The sequence below is a fragment of the Muscardinus avellanarius genome (assembly GCF_963383645.1).
Source record: "Muscardinus avellanarius genome assembly, chromosome: 4".
Lineage (NCBI taxonomy): Eukaryota > Metazoa > Chordata > Mammalia > Rodentia > Gliridae > Muscardinus > Muscardinus avellanarius.
In genome coordinates, this window is record NC_137789.1 from 75,482,335 (window position 1) to 75,499,308 (window position 16,974).

The 16,974-nt window shown below is 37.3% G+C and overlaps 1 pseudogene across 1 annotated transcript; it reads left to right on the plus strand.

The window, feature by feature from the left end:
- The first annotated feature begins 391 nt into the window (after positions 1 to 391).
- Positions 392 to 1,505, plus strand: LOC308262326 (proline-rich protein 11-like; annotated as a pseudogene). The gene has a single exon. The product of its transcript is annotated as a proline-rich protein 11-like (transcript).
- Positions 1,506 to 16,974: the final 15,469 nt, after the last annotated feature.

The following is a 16,974-nucleotide window of genomic DNA, read 5'->3' on the forward strand; positions in this document are numbered from 1 at the left end:
TGATCAAGACTCCATCAAAAAACTGTTAGAACTAATAAACTCTGTAAAACTGGGAAATAAACACCTAAAAATGAGTTCCATTTTATGAATTAAACCATAAACTATCAAAATGTATTGATAAAACAACACATTTATAATAACATTGAAAAATAAAATAAGGATTAAGTTTAATCAAGATGCAACAGCAATAAACTGGAAATTATAAAATATTGAAAGAAGTTGAGGAAGACAGAAATAAATGAAAAGAGCCTGTGTTTATGACTTAGAAAATTTGTATTATTGTATTATTAAATTCTTTATAGAGGGAATTTCTCTTTATGGCCCGGAAGAGAGGCCAATGCCGGGACAACATCTAATCCCCAGGCTCTTAGACTATTTCTCTTCAGAAATCATGCCAAAGTTCAAACAATAAAGAAGAAAGCTGAAAGATAAATCCAAAAGAGTATACAAAAAAAAACCAGAAGCCTCTCCTTTCCAGTCCAAGATACCAAGATACTAACACCCCCTCTCCACCAGCCTTGCCAGAAAAAGTGGTTATTTCTTCAACTGATATACTCCCTAGCAGAAATGGGCTAAGACCATCTTGGAACTTCAAATTTCCCAACATCAAAGATGAAATAAAACTTTGGAAAAATAGAGCATGGTCTATATACAGCTGGTGCTAAGTGTAGCGCAGGGTTTAGAAGTCTTGAAAAATACCATTTTTCTATCCCAAACCTGCCACCAAGAACATCATAGTCTAAAAGAACAATTTTGAATTTTGAAAAGTGAATTAGGCAAACTCCAAGAAATACTAAAGGCTAAAGACTGTCTCAGGAAACTTTTCCAAGCTGTGGTCAAACATGTGACAGGAGTGGTGAACTTACCAATGGGCCTACCAGTGCTCCAATTGTCCCTAGAGAATCTGCAGCTGTACTTCCTCCCACAGTGCCACAGCCAGCCATCTTCCACCTCTACCTCCACCACCTCCTCCTCCTTCTCTTCTTCCTCCTCCTTCTCTGCCACTAGCACCTTTGCTGCTCAGAAAATCCGGTTTCACTAAAGTACCTTAGGCTGGACCATTAACAAAAGATGGGCTCATGCAGATAACCATTAACTATCTACTGACTGTGAAGTTAAACACACAGGGTATTTGTGGAAAAAGAAAGCTTATACCATCACCAAGGAGACAGAATCCACTAGTTACTCTCTCCGACCTTCAGTGTATTACCCTGAAACCAAACTCCAAAGTACCATCAACTCACGTGACAAATGTCTTAATCACTCCTGGCAAAATCCAGATAGATCTGTGGAAACTGCTTGAAAAGGTTGATGTAGAAAGAAGTACAGGTGGAACCCCTCTTACAAATAAGGAAAATATGGGAACAGGAACTGTAGTGAGCCCAGTCATAACCTCAGCCTTTAGGAGCAAGTTTCAGCTAGCTCATCCTAGAAGCCCAACTCAAACTCAGCCCTTTGTACAAGTGGTGAACAGAACTGATGGCAACTCTGACTCCATGTGGTGATCCACAAAATATGCAAATAAGTCACCCAAATCTGAGAAAGAGAGAAAGAGAGGGGAGGGAACCTACACATACTGACATACTATAATATAAATTTTGGAAAATTTTAAGTTTGCATGGTAGTAAAAGAAATGCTATATTTATATAGAAAAATATTGCCTTGAGATGTCAGTGTTGTTTGAAAGTCACCAGACTAGAAAGAAGACCTGGAAACAACGTTTAGCACCTAAAAATCACTGTGTATAAAACCCCACTTTTTTTTTTTTCAGGTCTGGGGATGGAATCCAGGGGCATTCGACCTCCGAACTACACCCCCTGCCTTATTTTTTACTCTTCATTTTGAAGCAGGGTCTCACTAAATTGAGGAGGGCCTCACTAAATAGCTGAGGCTGTTGGCAAACTGTGATCCTCCAGTCTCAGCCTCCCAAATGCTGGGATTACAAGTGTGGGCCACCATGCCCAGATATTTTTACAACACATTTATGAATGAAAATAAAACAGGCAGAAAAGAGATACAGTAGTTACCTCTTTGAGTAAAAGTCTTTTTGTTTTGTTTTGTTTTTTAATGTGCTAGCTATTTTATATTATGTAAGATTAAGGGAATGATGTAATGCCAGTACCTGGGGGACTGAGACAGAAGGATTGTAGGTTCAAGGACAGTCTCAGGAAGTATAGTGAGACTCTCAGCAAAACTACTGAAACCTTGTTTCAAAAATAAATAAACAAATAAATAACAAAAGCTGGGGGTGTGGCTCAGAGGTGGAGTGTCTCTGAGTTCAATCCTCAGCACCACAAAAAAGAAAAGAATAAAGGAAATGATCATTGAGAATAAAGCAGCTGAGTTTTTGAAACAGAATAAAATTTTATGGGGCACTTATAATGTTTATAATATTAATAAACCACTATATACTGTATCAGTGTAATCTAAATAATTTGACCACTCTGTAGGATGACAGTTCTTAAGAAAAATGCCAGAGCAGACATGATGGTGCACACTTGTGATCTCAGGACTTTGGAGGCTGAGATAGGAGGATTGCATGTTCACAGCCAGCCACAGCTACTTAGTGGAGCCATCCACAACTTGTTGAGGCCCTGTTTCCAGATAAGATAAAAACAGAATTGGGGGTATAGCTTGGAGGTAGAGTGCCCCTAGGTTCAAATCCCAGCAACACACACACACACACACACACACACACACACACTCCAATATATATAATCATTGAAAAGCTGCTACTGCCATTTTACCAGTATTAAAATGTACCCTACCTTGCTTCTTTTACTAATTTTATGACAAATTTTTATGAAAAATATTGTATTGTAACTATTTGACTATCCCGTAACTTATATGGCTTCATTAAACAATTGCTTGTATGCTTCCAATGTTTATTTTGAGACTGAATTGCAAACAATGTAGACAACCAAGATGAGTTTGGTTATTTTGCCGGTCTGGAGATGGAACCCAGGGGTACTTGACCTCTGAGCTACACCTCCTGTCCTATTTTTTATTCTTTATTTTGAAACAGGGCCTCACTAAGTTATGAAGGGCCTCACTAATTAGCTGAGGCTGTCCAGGAACCATGATCCTCCAGTCTCCGCCTCCCGAATCCTGGGATTACAAGAGTGCACCACCACGCCCGGCTGAATTTGGTTATATTTTTAAATAAAGATTAATAAAACCTACAAAATAAAATCTCTTTAGCATCCAAAAGAATTGAATGCAATTGCTAACAAAATTCCAATGACAATTGTTTATAGGAAAAAAAATAAACAAACAGTTCTAAATCTTGTATGGAACCACAAAAGATTTCAAAAAGCCAAAGTGATCTTAGGCAAGACAAACAAAATAATGGATCCAAAAAGCAAAAATCATAGTGTAATTAAAACTGTATGGTTCTAGCCGGGCATGGTAGTAGATACACACATTTATATTCAACTGATCTTTAATAATTTTTCCATTATCAAATACCTAGTCTCTTCAATAAATAATTAAAATAGTCTTTACAATAAATGATGTTGGAACAACTAGATATCTAGATGCAAAAAAAAGAAAACTAGACCTCTATCTCATACCATATGCAAATTTCAACTAAAATGTATAAGGATTTTAATACTAAAACTACAACATTACTGGAAGATAACAGGGAAAAGTTATGTGACACTAGTCTTGACAATCTTTTGAATATAACTCCAAAAATGCATGAAACTAAAGCAAAAAACTGACAAGTTGGATTAGATCAAATCCCACTTGTGCACAGCAAGGAAATCAATAAAGTAAAAAGACAACCTGTAGAATGGGAGAACATATTTGCCAACTATATATGTGACAAGGGGTTAAATGTATATGCAATTAATGTAACTAAAAAAAACCTTTATTTTTAAAAAATGGGTAATGGAACTCAGTAGATATTTCTCCAAAGAGGAAATTTTTAAAATGCCTAATAGCTATGTAAAAATGTTCTCCATATTACTAATCACCAGAGAAATGCAAATCAAAACCATAATGAAATATCACCTCATGTCTGTTAGAATGGCTATTACCAAAAAAAGTTTCATGAAGAAAAGGGGAGGCATCCTGCACTCTCTTGATAGAAAATATAAACTAATAGAACCATTATGCAAAACAATATAAAATTTCCTCTAAAAATTGAAAATAGAACTACTTAGGTGACTAGCAATCCCACTTCTGTATATACATCAGTGGAAGCCAGATTGATATTTATAAGAGATATTTTCATTCCTATGTTCACTGCAATGTTATTTATATTTTGCCAAGTTATAGGAAAAACTTAAGTGTATGTTAATGAATAATGAATGAATAGATAAAAAATATGATATAAGTGTGTACATGCACACATTCACACACACACAAATACTATTTAGTCTTTTTAAAGGTGGAAATATGCCAGGATGGTGGTGTATGCCTATAATCCCAGTATTTGGAAGGCTGAGACAAGAGAATCACAGGTTCAAGACCAGTCTCAATAACTTAACAAGACTCTCAGCAATCTAGTGAGACTCTGTTTCATATAAATAAAAAATGGCTGGGGCTAAAGTTCAGAGTTAGAATGCCTCTGGGTTCAATCTCCAGAAAACATACTTACACACACACACACACACACACACACACACACACACACACACTCACACAGAGGAAATATTACTATTTGCAAAAATGGGTGAACCTAGAAGTCATTATGCTAAGTTAAATAACCCAGAAAGAAAAAGATAAGTACAACATAATCTCAATTATATGTGGAATCTAAAAAAAAAAAAATCAAGTTTATAAAAGCAGACATTAGAATGGTGACTGCCAGAAGCTAGGGGTGGGTGAAACAGAGGGTGGTGTTGGTCAAAGATGCCAATTTTCAGTTGTGAATAAGGAACAAGCAATGGTGATCTGATTTATGGTATGCTGACCATACTTAATACTGTGTTCTATATTGAAATTTGCTAACAGAGTAGATTTTACAATTCTCACTGCAAATAAAATGTTGTAACTCTGTGAGATAATGGATATGTTACTTAGCTTGATTTCACAATAATATACACATCAAAACCTAATGCTCAAATTTACACAATTTTTATTTGCCAATTATACCTCAGTAAAGCTGAAAATGAAATCTATTTAAAATGTTCAATAAAGCCAGTGTGATAGTTCACGCTTGTAATCCCTGTACTTGGAGGGGAGGGGGGTGGCTGAGACAGGAGGATAGCAGGTTCACAGACAGCCTCAACAACTTAGTAAGCCCTTGCTTCAAAATAAAAATAAAATAGGCCTAGGTGTGTAGTTTGTAGTTAAAATGCCCTTGGGTTCTATCCCCAATGCCACAAAAAATAAAAAGTTAAATAAACTACATAAATAAAATAAAGATAAGCATAGAGCTAGGCATGGTGGCAAACACCTATTATCCCATTACTTGGGAGCACAGGTTTGAAGACATCCTCAGCGACTTAAGGAAACTCTCAGCAATTTATCAAGACCCTGTTTCAAAATAAAATAATAAAAAGAAAAATGATTATAAAAGAGCTTGGTGTGTGGCTTAAAAGTAGAAGCCCCCTAAGTTCAATTTCCAGTACCACAAAAAACAAATAAAGAGATGTAGGAAAAGGAAGGTGAAAAAAATGGGAAATATCAGTTTACTTTATTTATTTTAATTTTTAAATTTTAGGTCTATATCTCTTATATGTCCACATTATTAAGGTTTGTATTATAATGAATCTATAAACATTTTAATTTATCATGCATATAAATATAGTATATATTTTGCAGAATTATGGCATACATTTTTAGATTAGAATAAATGCTATAATTGAGCATAACTTTTATATAATGCCTGCCTAAAAATTTTAGACTCTTCAATAGCAATTTTTAAAAAGGCAAAGTTAAAAAGTGACCTAATCTCTAATTCTTCTTAGGTCTTACAGAAACAGAATTCATTTTAATGTATCTGTTGCCTTTTATAGGTTTGTATTCTTTTTAGTTTAGGGAAGAAGTTTAGCTGTATGGATATGAGCAAAATGAGCAGTTGTGCTGGTATGTCCACACACACAACAAAGGCTAGGGGAGAGAAAATGATATGCATTGCACAACTATGCCAAAGAGCCTAAGGGAGCTGGCATTCTATTTTCCCCTGGTTTCCTCTCTCTGGCTGGCTGAGTGACTGTCATTTTGTATCTATCAGTCTGAGGCAGTGGCATGGTGAGGGCTGTATCATGATGGATGGAACTGTCAGAACCTACTGAGTATTAGATATTGCACCAGTGAATTACATGTGCAAAGGCCTGTGTTATAGGAAAGTGTGCTTGTTCTCAACTACAATTATTTTTCCAGGTGTTAAGGAAATGAGCTGGTAGTTTAAGAACAATAATGCATTTTCCCATCTCTCATTCTATTTTCACTCTTTGTTGCTTAGCTACAATCGAAACTACCCCCGAAGCTTTTGTCCAGAGCTTTAATTCTAAGAATGAAATCGGTCTTCTTCACATATCTTCAAATAATCTAAACTAGTGAAGACAAGGCCCTTGGAAATCAAGTTCATCCTACCAGATTCTATAGACAGAAGAATAAACCACCGCAGCTAACTGAACACCTAGAGGACAGAGTCCTGAATAAATATACTACCTCCATTTATTTCTCAGTGTGATATTTCCAATAAAAGTATTTTTATCATGAGTAATCTGACTTCATCTGCTATTTCTCTTTAAAGGTGGACTCAAGCCAGGTGTGGTGGCACATGCCTGTAATCCCACTACTTAGGAGGTTAAACTGGAGGATTGCAGATTCAAGGCCAGCCTCAGCAACTTAGCAAGACCTTCAGCAACTTAAGGAGACCTTGTTTCAAAATAAAAAGTCAAAAATATGTCCAGGGAGCAGGTGTGGTGGCGCACGCTTGTAATCCCTGTACTTGGAGGCTGAGACAGGAGGACTGCGCAGGTTAAAGCCAGCCTCAGCTACTTAGTGAGGCTCTCAGCAACTTAGTGAGACCCTGTTTCCAAATAAAGTATAAATAGGTCTGGGAGTATAGTCAAGAAGTAGAAGGCCCTTGGGTTCTGTACTCAGTAACACACACACACACACACACACACACACACACACACACACACACACACATAGGTCCAGGGATATAACTCAGAGGTAAAATGCTCCTGGGTTTAATACCCAGTGCCACACACACACAATAAAAGGTGGATTCAAGAAGTCAGCTCTCTGCTCTTATTCATTATTCACACAAACATAATTTGATTAACTAGGGAGCACATCCTGCATGCTTACAGCCTCAAGCTTTGTCTCCTGTTCCATTCCAGGAGCAATTCACATATCTCTAAGTAACTACTCACTTGAAATTATGTCTAGGAGAGTTATGGCATTTTTACACTTGAGATGTATATTTTTGGAATTTTTTAATCTTTTGACCAACTTATAAACAAAACAGAATGGTAGTAATCATGGCTACTCCTTTAATATCCTGTGTATATGAACAGCTAAGAATTTCTTTGAATTCTTTTTTTTTTTCTTTTGGTACTGGGGACTGAAGCCAGGAAGAGTCCACCTCTGAGCCGCACCCCCGGCTCTTTCTATTTTTAATTTTGAAACAGAGTCTCCCTAAGTTACTGAGGCTGGCCTTGAGCTTGCAATCCTCCTGCCTCAGCCTGCCAAGTACTCTTTGAGCCCTTTTCTGCAGCTTGTCGAGTTGCCTGTTGTGTCATTTTGTCTGCAGAGTTGATAGCCTTTCCTAACGGTCCTTCAGTTTTCTTCAAGGGGAATACTTCCAGAGGTCGGTGTCACATTGTAGATGCAAACCTCCCCCAACCCCCTAAAAAAAAAAAACAGAGCCTTTTTTTATTGCACTTTTTCTCCTTTGGGCTGCAGGATCCCTATTTTCTGGGCATTTGCACCTTCATCAGGTTGGATGGTGAGAGCAGAAGGTTGGAGGTGTTCCACCCTTCTGAGAGAAAAGGGATTCCCCTCAGGCTATTCATGCTTAAGTTGGTTGCTGTGCTTCCCACTTCCTGTTGTGTACATACACACGTGCATCCTTTTTCTTCTCACTTTGCTTCTTTCTCTTTCTAGGTTCATGTTGTATAATTCTGAGATCCCCACACCCAAGATCACATACATTCACCCCAGTATCTTTTCCTACCAACTAAAAATTTTTACTCAAGTCAGAATTAATTTGATTTTCCTTGGGACAAAGAATTCTAGTTGGTTTCCATGCCATGATGCTAAATATGTAGAAAAGATGAGAGCCAAAACCCTCGTAGGATATATTTGACTCAGTTATCAAAAATTGAACATCCATAATTGTTTGAGTGATGAAAATGTAGTATAAGAAGTGTAGTATTAAAAAGTTTAGTTGGGCATGGGGGCACACTCCTGCAATCCCAATACTTGAAAGGCTGAGAAAGGAGGAGTAAAGGTTTAAGGCCAGCCTCAATAACTTGGCAAGATCTTGTTTCAAAAAATAAAATAGGGTGTAATAGACAGAGGTAGAATGCTGCTGGATTCAACTCCTTGTCCCCTTTCCAATAAATAAATAAATAAAAGTTCATTTAGTGTCTGAGGATACAACCCTGTTTTTTGACATTTTTATCTTTATTTGAGTTGTTTGAATATTCCTCCTTTATTTTCAAAATTTTGAAGTATGTTAATCTATGGGAAATATAGAGAGCATTTAACCAGAATAAGACCAAATGCAAGGACTCCTTTTAACCTACATTCATTAAATAACTGAATTTTGATTTCTGGGTTTTTTTTTTCAAGTTTTTGACTGTCTTTGTATTTTTATGAATATATTTACCCCAAATATTCCATTATTTTCTGACGGGTCCAGCCCGTCAGTGGTGGGGCTGAGAAGGAGGTGTGTGCCAATGGCCCGAACAGAAGCACATGAGCCAGGAGTCGAGTCAAGCAGGATCTCATTTATTTTTCTCAGGCAACCCAATTTAAAGCAAAAAACCACAAGGGGGATTTCCAACAGGAAACTATTCTAACCTATTATGTTAAAGGTCACTCTTGCATGCGCAAATCACATAACTTGTAGCCAATAATTATACAATGCACGAGGGGTTCACGAGCACGGAAGAATTATTTGAGCCAATAAGGCTCAACATTGCCAAATTGGGCTAGTGGGGGCAAGGGGAGTAGTTACGCCCTCCATATCTGCTCGGCGCTACATGTTGCTGATTCATAGGAAGTTCTGTCAGGTGGTTGTGCAGACCCCAACAATTTTCTTCATTATTTTTCAGTAGAGATTAAACTGTACAAAACATTTTTTTGTGCAACTGGGGATTGTACCCAGAGGCATTCTACCTCTGAGCTATGCCTTCAGCCCAATTTTTTATTCTTAATTTTGAAACAGGATCTCACTAAGTTTGGAGGCCCTGCTAAATTGCTGAGGCAGGCCACAAGCTGCAATCCTCCTGTCTCAGCCTCCCAAGTACCGAGATTATAAGTGTATACCACCACCACACCCAGCTAAAACTGAAATTTTGTACCAAAATTTTATTGATTTGATGGTACAGATAAGTAAATGCTCATGATAATAGAAGATTTTAGAATCTTTTCTAAAAACATTTTAAATAAAATTATAGCTCTATAGATTAATATGGGCTCAAATATTTCTATTTATCTTTTGTTAGACAAATCAATCTCTACTTATGGTAAAATTGCACAGTATATTTCTATATTAGCATTGATCTCTCATGTCACAAACAACAGCAAAACTCAACTTACCTAAACTAAGCAATAGAGTAGAGTTAACTCATGTAACTGAGATGAACACATATAAGTTCATCACTAGACTTGGTTTGATTCTTAAGATTCTATCATTGAGGCTTTGTCTTGCATCTTTCCAGTTTTCTTGGGGTTTCCTTAATTTTCATTTTTTACTAAAAATTTGATGCAATAGCCTCAGTACTCTACAGTCTGCACCCTAAATCTTTTAAATGTGGATAATGTGCCCATGTCCTATAGCTGTAAGTTAAAATTTGAGGACCACTCCTATAAATCACAGGTTCATTTCTTAATAGCTGAGCCAGTGCAGTGAGACATACCAGTTGGCAAATCTTCCATCTGTTGTTCTATCCTGCAGAAATGATAGACAGGTGCAGCCTCCCTCATGCATGTGAATCCCCAAAGAAAAAATAGGAGCTGCTGAAAAGGAAGAAGGTGAAAAAAAGCATCACAGGCTCTAGTCACCCTCCACTGCATTGCTATTAGGAAGGAATGAGGCGATCAGCTAGGTGTTCTGTGTAAGGGTGATTTTCACCAGCTATCACTCTGTAAACAGGGCTTATGATATAAACCAACCAAAGACTGGTTGTGATGGGGCACTTTAATAAAATATCAATATGGCCAAAATTAACTTTTTAATATTTCTGGAATCCTTGGGTCAGTATCAAGGTCATCAGACCCAGAGTTCTGAGTCACACAAACCTTTATCATTTCTTTTTTTATCTCTTTTAAGCAACGTTTTTAAGCATATCCTACTCAACCAGGAATATTCTCCTTTGCAAAATTTTAAATGCAAAACAAATTCATTTAGTTATCTGATAAGGATAATTGAAAATAGAATTACTTCAGGATAAGAATTAAAATTTAGTGTTTATAGCATTAAATTCTCTCTCTGCTTTCTATTTTTCATTAGTATTATAGTACTTGGAAAGTATCTTCTAAATGTTGCTTCATATTAAACTTTACTTACAAATATCTTTTTTCCTCCACTCATAGCCATAAAATATAAAATGCTGGCTAGAATGAGTTATATTCTCAGGAATAGGGCATTTTATGAAGAGATTGGCTGGCATTAAACTTGCTTATTTCTAGTTTCTTTCCCATAAGCACTCTTCAGTTTGATCTTACAAGTTCCACGGAGCTACTAGAATAAACTATCTTGATCTATGCTAACTGAGATCCTGTAACATTAATGTATTATTCAAAGATACAATTTAGTTTTTAAAATGGAAAGGTTATTGGCAAGCAGGCTACTTCCTTTTGCCCTCTGAACACATTCTGTCCTGGGAAGCAAGTCACAGATATAGCCTGATCATTATGAAATATTGCTTCTTAACTAGTGCAAGAAGACTAGTTCTAAGATAGAGGTATTCGGTGGCACCTGGATGCTGAAATCAGATGATGACATCTCAGTCCTACCACCTGCTCTCTGGGACAAGGCTCAGGTGGCACTGCTCAGATTTGCCACAGTGACTCTCTGTCTCCACTGTGGCTGACTGATATTCTCTTCCTGAATAACTCATTCTTTTCTTAAATAGATATTCTCAACCAAAACTTTTGGCCCAGAGACTATCTACATCAAAAAATGTTTATATACTTGGTATCAGAGTCTATCTAATTGAGTAGAATTTTATTGCTTCTATTATATTATTTAAACAGACCTTATTACTGATATTTTATCATTAATTTATTTAAAAACATGTAAATAATGAACTGAGGGTCCACCATGGGGAAGGAGATTTGACCTATACTATCTTCCATAAGTGTAAGTGAGGTAAGTAGTATGAGTCTTACTTAAAAGACATGAGGGCAAAGTCATACAACTTGTACATGGCCAAACACTTAATTACTAATGGAAATAAGATTCAACACCATGTCCCTGTGATTCCAGTACCAATGCCCTTTCAATGCGTACCACCTAAGAGGAAATATTAAGGTGGACTATGTGTTTTACCATTATTTATAAATTAGTATAGGGCCAAAGTTTGTTTTTTGTTTTTGTTTTGTTTTTTTTTTTTCTTTGCAACACTAGGGATAAAACCCAGAGGCATTCTACCTCCAACCTACACCCCCAGCCCTATTATTTTTCAGTACCAGGGATGGGATCTGGGGCATTCTACCTCTGAACAACACCCTCATCCCTATCTTTTTTATTATTTCTATGTTTGAAACAGGGTCTCACTCAGTTGTGAAGGGGCTCACTTAGTAGCTGAGGCTGTCCATGAACCATGATCCTCCAGTCTCAGCCTCCCAGATGATGAGATTACAAGTGTGTGCCACCACACCTCGTTAAACAGGGTCTCACTGTTGCAGAAGGCCTCACTAAGTAGCTGAGGCTGTCTGAGAATTAGAACCTCCTGTCTCAGCCTCTCAAATGCTGGGGTTATAAACGTGTGCCACCATGCCCAGCTAGGGCCAAAGTTTTGATAACTGGAGGAAATTAAGTCTTAATTATGTCAATTTGTACTGAAAGGGTATTAATTTTACTGCATACTTCTTTTTTTCCCCTATGTTACACAATTTAAAACAAAAAACAAAACACATTATGATCTTAAAACAAACAAGCCAATGGAGTAAAAGGCTCAGACAAATGTGATACCTGACTGTTTATTCGGTGGTGCTGAGGAACAGTAAAGAAGATATTCAGTAAGTGAAACGAATGAGATCAGCACTATGATTCCACACAGCCTACTTCCTAGTTCCTAGAGCTGTTTCCAGGCCATGGAGCAGAACAGTGGAACCAGAGAAGAGACCAGAATTCTCCATGTCTGCAAGACAAGTTCAGAGAGTCCTGGGCAAATATCACAGGACAGAACATGAGAAAGAAGGAAGCTACAGGGAGAGTTGGGGCAGTGGATCAAGGATGGGAATGAGGAGGACAGAGAGAGACACACACGAGATCTCTCCAGAGGCCTGTGGAGAGAGCTCTGTAGTGGATTTGGTCCAATGAGGCTGAGAAAGGAACCAACAGAGAGCAGCAGCATAAACACTTCTCAGAGCTCACACAGGGCTAGGAATCATTTCCAACCAAGCAGCATGAAAAAATTTCAAAATGCACATGTCTGAAAGAGTACCAGAAGAGAATTACATTAATAGTGAAACAAAATTATCCCTAGACTATAGAAATCTCTGGATCTACTCTAATGAAACTCCTAAACTAGCTTTCAAAAGACCAAATGATTACAAATAACTTCTGACAAGAACAAAGTCCAGCACTTTTTGAGAACACAACAAAATCCAGTACCTAACAATGTAAAGTTCACAATGTATATAATTCAATTCAAAAATTCAAAAGTGTCTGACACAGAGAGAAGAAAGAAAATGTAAACCATAACTGTTACTCTCCATCCACTAAGTAATGGGTTCACAACCATAAGTACAATAGGACAGATCATTGAATTCTGTAATCAAGGGCCATGCAGAAAAGCTCTATTTGCATCAAATGTTCCTGGCTCTGGACATCCTGATGCCAATGTCAAGGTCGCTATCACACTCTCAGGGACCAGGATAATGAGAACGTTGAGATGGGCTCTCAATACAGGTCAAGTTAGGCCATCACCATGGTCCATTTGGCATAGGAGTGAATTTGCTCAAGGTACCACAGAACACCATGTACTCACACACCAACGTGAAAAGGCTCCATGCATGACATCTTAAGAAAAGTACTAAATGAACATATTTTGTGCCTAATGCATTTCCTGTGTCTCTCGGGTCCAAAGGAATAGCTCTGGTGACACTAATGGGAGCATTTATCCTCTTTCCCTGTGCACTGCATATTGCATTGACAGGTGGTAATGTGGAACACATTTTGTTTTTCCCTTAGTTGCATAGTGACACTCAAAAAAGCATCTGGGCCTTGTTATTTGGGTTTTGTTTCTCAATTAGAAATAAGAGAAATTGTTTACCTATTTCCTCTTTTGCCTTCTATAATAGTTTAAATTGCTTTAAAATACTGACAAACAAAAAACACCTTTTCCTGCTGTCTGTTGAAATAGGCTGAAAAGGGGCTTGCCAGGCAAGAGAGGAAGCTTTCAGGGCCTGCAGAAATGGGCGCAGTATCTTCACATGGGGAACTTTCTGGACAGGCCATTTGAGTCTGAGTCCTTCTCTGTCTACTAGTCTCCTGGACAGGATTCCTAACACATGGCTCCCAGATTGTCACTAAAGTGGTCTCTAGCTGGTATTACCTATGGTGCTTGTCTGTGCCTCACTGACATAGCTGACTGACCTAGGTCTATGTATTAGTACTTTTCTGACATTATAACAAAATACCTTAAAATGACTAATTGGTACATACAGAAATATTTTGCTCACAGTTTTGAAGGCTGGGAAATCCAAGATCAAGGTGCATGCATGCAAGCTCAGGCTCTGGGGGCCTGGCTCCTGCTTCCAAGACAGCACCTTAAATATGTTGTTCTCACATGACAGAAAGAACTAAAGGGCACAAGGGGCCTAACTAGTGCCCTCCATTGCTGACAGGAGGTCACTAATCCCATCAAAAAGAATAGAGCCCCATAACCTAATCACCTCCTAAAAATCACACCTTTTCATTCTGTCACATTGGGGGTTAAGCTTCAGCATGAAGTGTGGAGGGATACACACATTCAAAGCACAGGAGCTTCTGATCCACCTAACTCACACAGTATATACCAGTCATACTCTCAGCCACAGTCCCTCACAACCTGGTCTATTCAGGCCACAAATTTGCTAATAAAACTGCACTACCTTTTGCCTTTGAACATGTCTTGTCTCAGTAGCCACTTACAATTAGGTGAACACGAGATCCATGTTTCCAGTGGAAAAATACTTAAGACCTAAGTATTTGTCAGTGTTGTAGATTTGTTGCATGGCATTGACTGAAAAATATTCTCAGAAGCAACATTCATGAGGGAAGGAAGCCAAAGTGTTCGGAGAGAGAATGTATTGCTTGTTGCTCTAATAGAAAATGATGGCATTGTGTGGCCTTAAAGAACATATATTTATTATCTTACAGCTCTACAGAATAGAAATCCAGCACAGGTCTCACAAAACTGTAATTCTATTTCAGCTGGATATTTTCCAGCTGAAATAGAATTACAAAAGTGAGCTTTGAAAATTATATAAAATTGTTCATTTTGCTTCTTATATTATTTGCTTAAATGTTCTTACATGTATGAGGTTATAGATTCAAATTACTAAAATGAAATAGGGCTTTTATAACCATTTGAGATGTCAATGTGGATTCTTGTTCTTAGCTAGTTATCTCCCCTCTCCCATCCTGCTTGGCAAATAGTTTTTCTTTTCCCAAATGCAGCTGCAGGCCCACTAATTATTTTTGCCTCTTGTGTTGGATTAATGATAAAGATAAGTTGTTTAGCAAGGCCAGGGATTACATGGTGCATGCCCGCTTTGAAGTTTGGGGCATATACTGTCCACATGTGGCAGTGGTGAGTTTCTAGCTTTTTTTCTATCTCCATCTGTTAAAAGTTGATTATTGCATTGAAAGCTTGACTTATGATGGTAAAAATAAAGATACAGGGATATAGTCCTTTAAGTATGGGAGCTTTGGGTTACAACTCTTTTGTGTAAGTGGTAATTAATATTGGGTTAATACAGCTTGCTTTTTTATCTTTTGACTTTGGCCTAAATATTGTGAAAATCTATATAATACTTTTTCTAAGTGCAGGTGTTTGTACACTTGATGTTTAACTGGGCTAACAGCCAGCTTTTGGCTGACTAAGATCAATATTAGCTGCAGCTCTTGGCTGACAGCTTAGAAACAGAAAAAAAGGATTTTATCATTTTGCCTAGATATAAAGGCTTATTCTTATTAGCAGTTAATGCAGCTCTTGTTAACAATTAATACAGGCTCAATCCCCAGCAGCTTTTGTTCTTAAAAAAAACTTTTTTAGTTTGTTTTGTTTGTTAATAGATAAAAAGGCAAAAATGAGAAGAAACCTTAGTTCATGTGGCTTAGTTTTTGAAAGGTTTAAGTTTGTTGGTAAAATCAAAACAAAAAGGTCACTAAAAATTAACATAATTTGTTTTCCTCAGGCTAAGGCAATTACTATTATATTGTCTTCCTTGTATATGTTTAAATTGTAATGTTTATTTTTAGTATTTTGTTAAAAATTATGGCTTAAGCTACTGATATTAAAATGGATAAATTAGGTAAATGTAAGTAAACAATTTGTGTCTAAATAAGTTAATAAGTAAATATCAACAGCCAAATATAAAATATATACCTGTGACCATAGATGTATATATATCTGGAACTAAATGTGTCAAAAGAGTTTATAAGCTAAAAGGTATATGGGTTTTATAGGTTTTATATTTGTGTATGAGCTGACCAATAAGGTTTTTGTCATTTTGACTCAAAGATTCAGCATTAAGACCTGGTTTATATCTGTTTTCCTGACTGAGTAAATGTCTTATTATTATAAAAATGTACACTAGTCTGTGAGGTAACAAGTTTTTTATTGTTAAAACTGTTCTCTAAAATTAGAAAAATCTAGAGCTATCTGATTTTTGTCAATACTGTTAGCTTACATAGACTTACAGTTACCAGTGTAATCCAGTGTAAGAATGGATCAATTGACTACCAGAGATAGGCCAGTGTAAAAATGGGTCAATGTTCAGAAAACCCTAATGGATATACTAATGGATTTCAAAACCTGTCTATTATGTTTGATCTAACAAAAATGAGATGCATATCCTGTTGTGTCTCTGGGACTCAGACTCCAATTAATCAGCTTTTAAGTTTGGCCTTTAGGGTTTATCAACAACAGAGATGAGGTAGGCAAAATTCCAAAGAAGACAAATGCAAACACAGGGACAAGCCCATTTAATAGCCCTGGCATTGGGTAATAAGTTCTTGTCCCCTCAGAGATACCAAAGGCTTCTTCTAGAGAAAGGAAAAGGAGGTAGAGGCCTGGCACCTGCCAATAATGCAAAGCACCCGGGCATTGTGTCAAAAACTGCCCTGAGCAGAGTGCATATGCACCTGGCTGTGCCACCCCTACAAAGAGGAAACGTTGAAAAGTATGTTGCCCTCACCTCTGAAGGGAAGTGAGGTCATCTACTATCATGGCTGCCCTCAAAGACTGAGGATGATCCAGGCTCAGCAAGGCCCCATCTGATCAGCCCTGTAACCAGCTGGATATTACAATAAAGAAGCCTGGTAGCTCTTGAGGTGACAGGCAAGATATTGACTTTTTCAGATACAGGACTTAGTTCTCTGCTGGCTTTATCTTTCCTAGT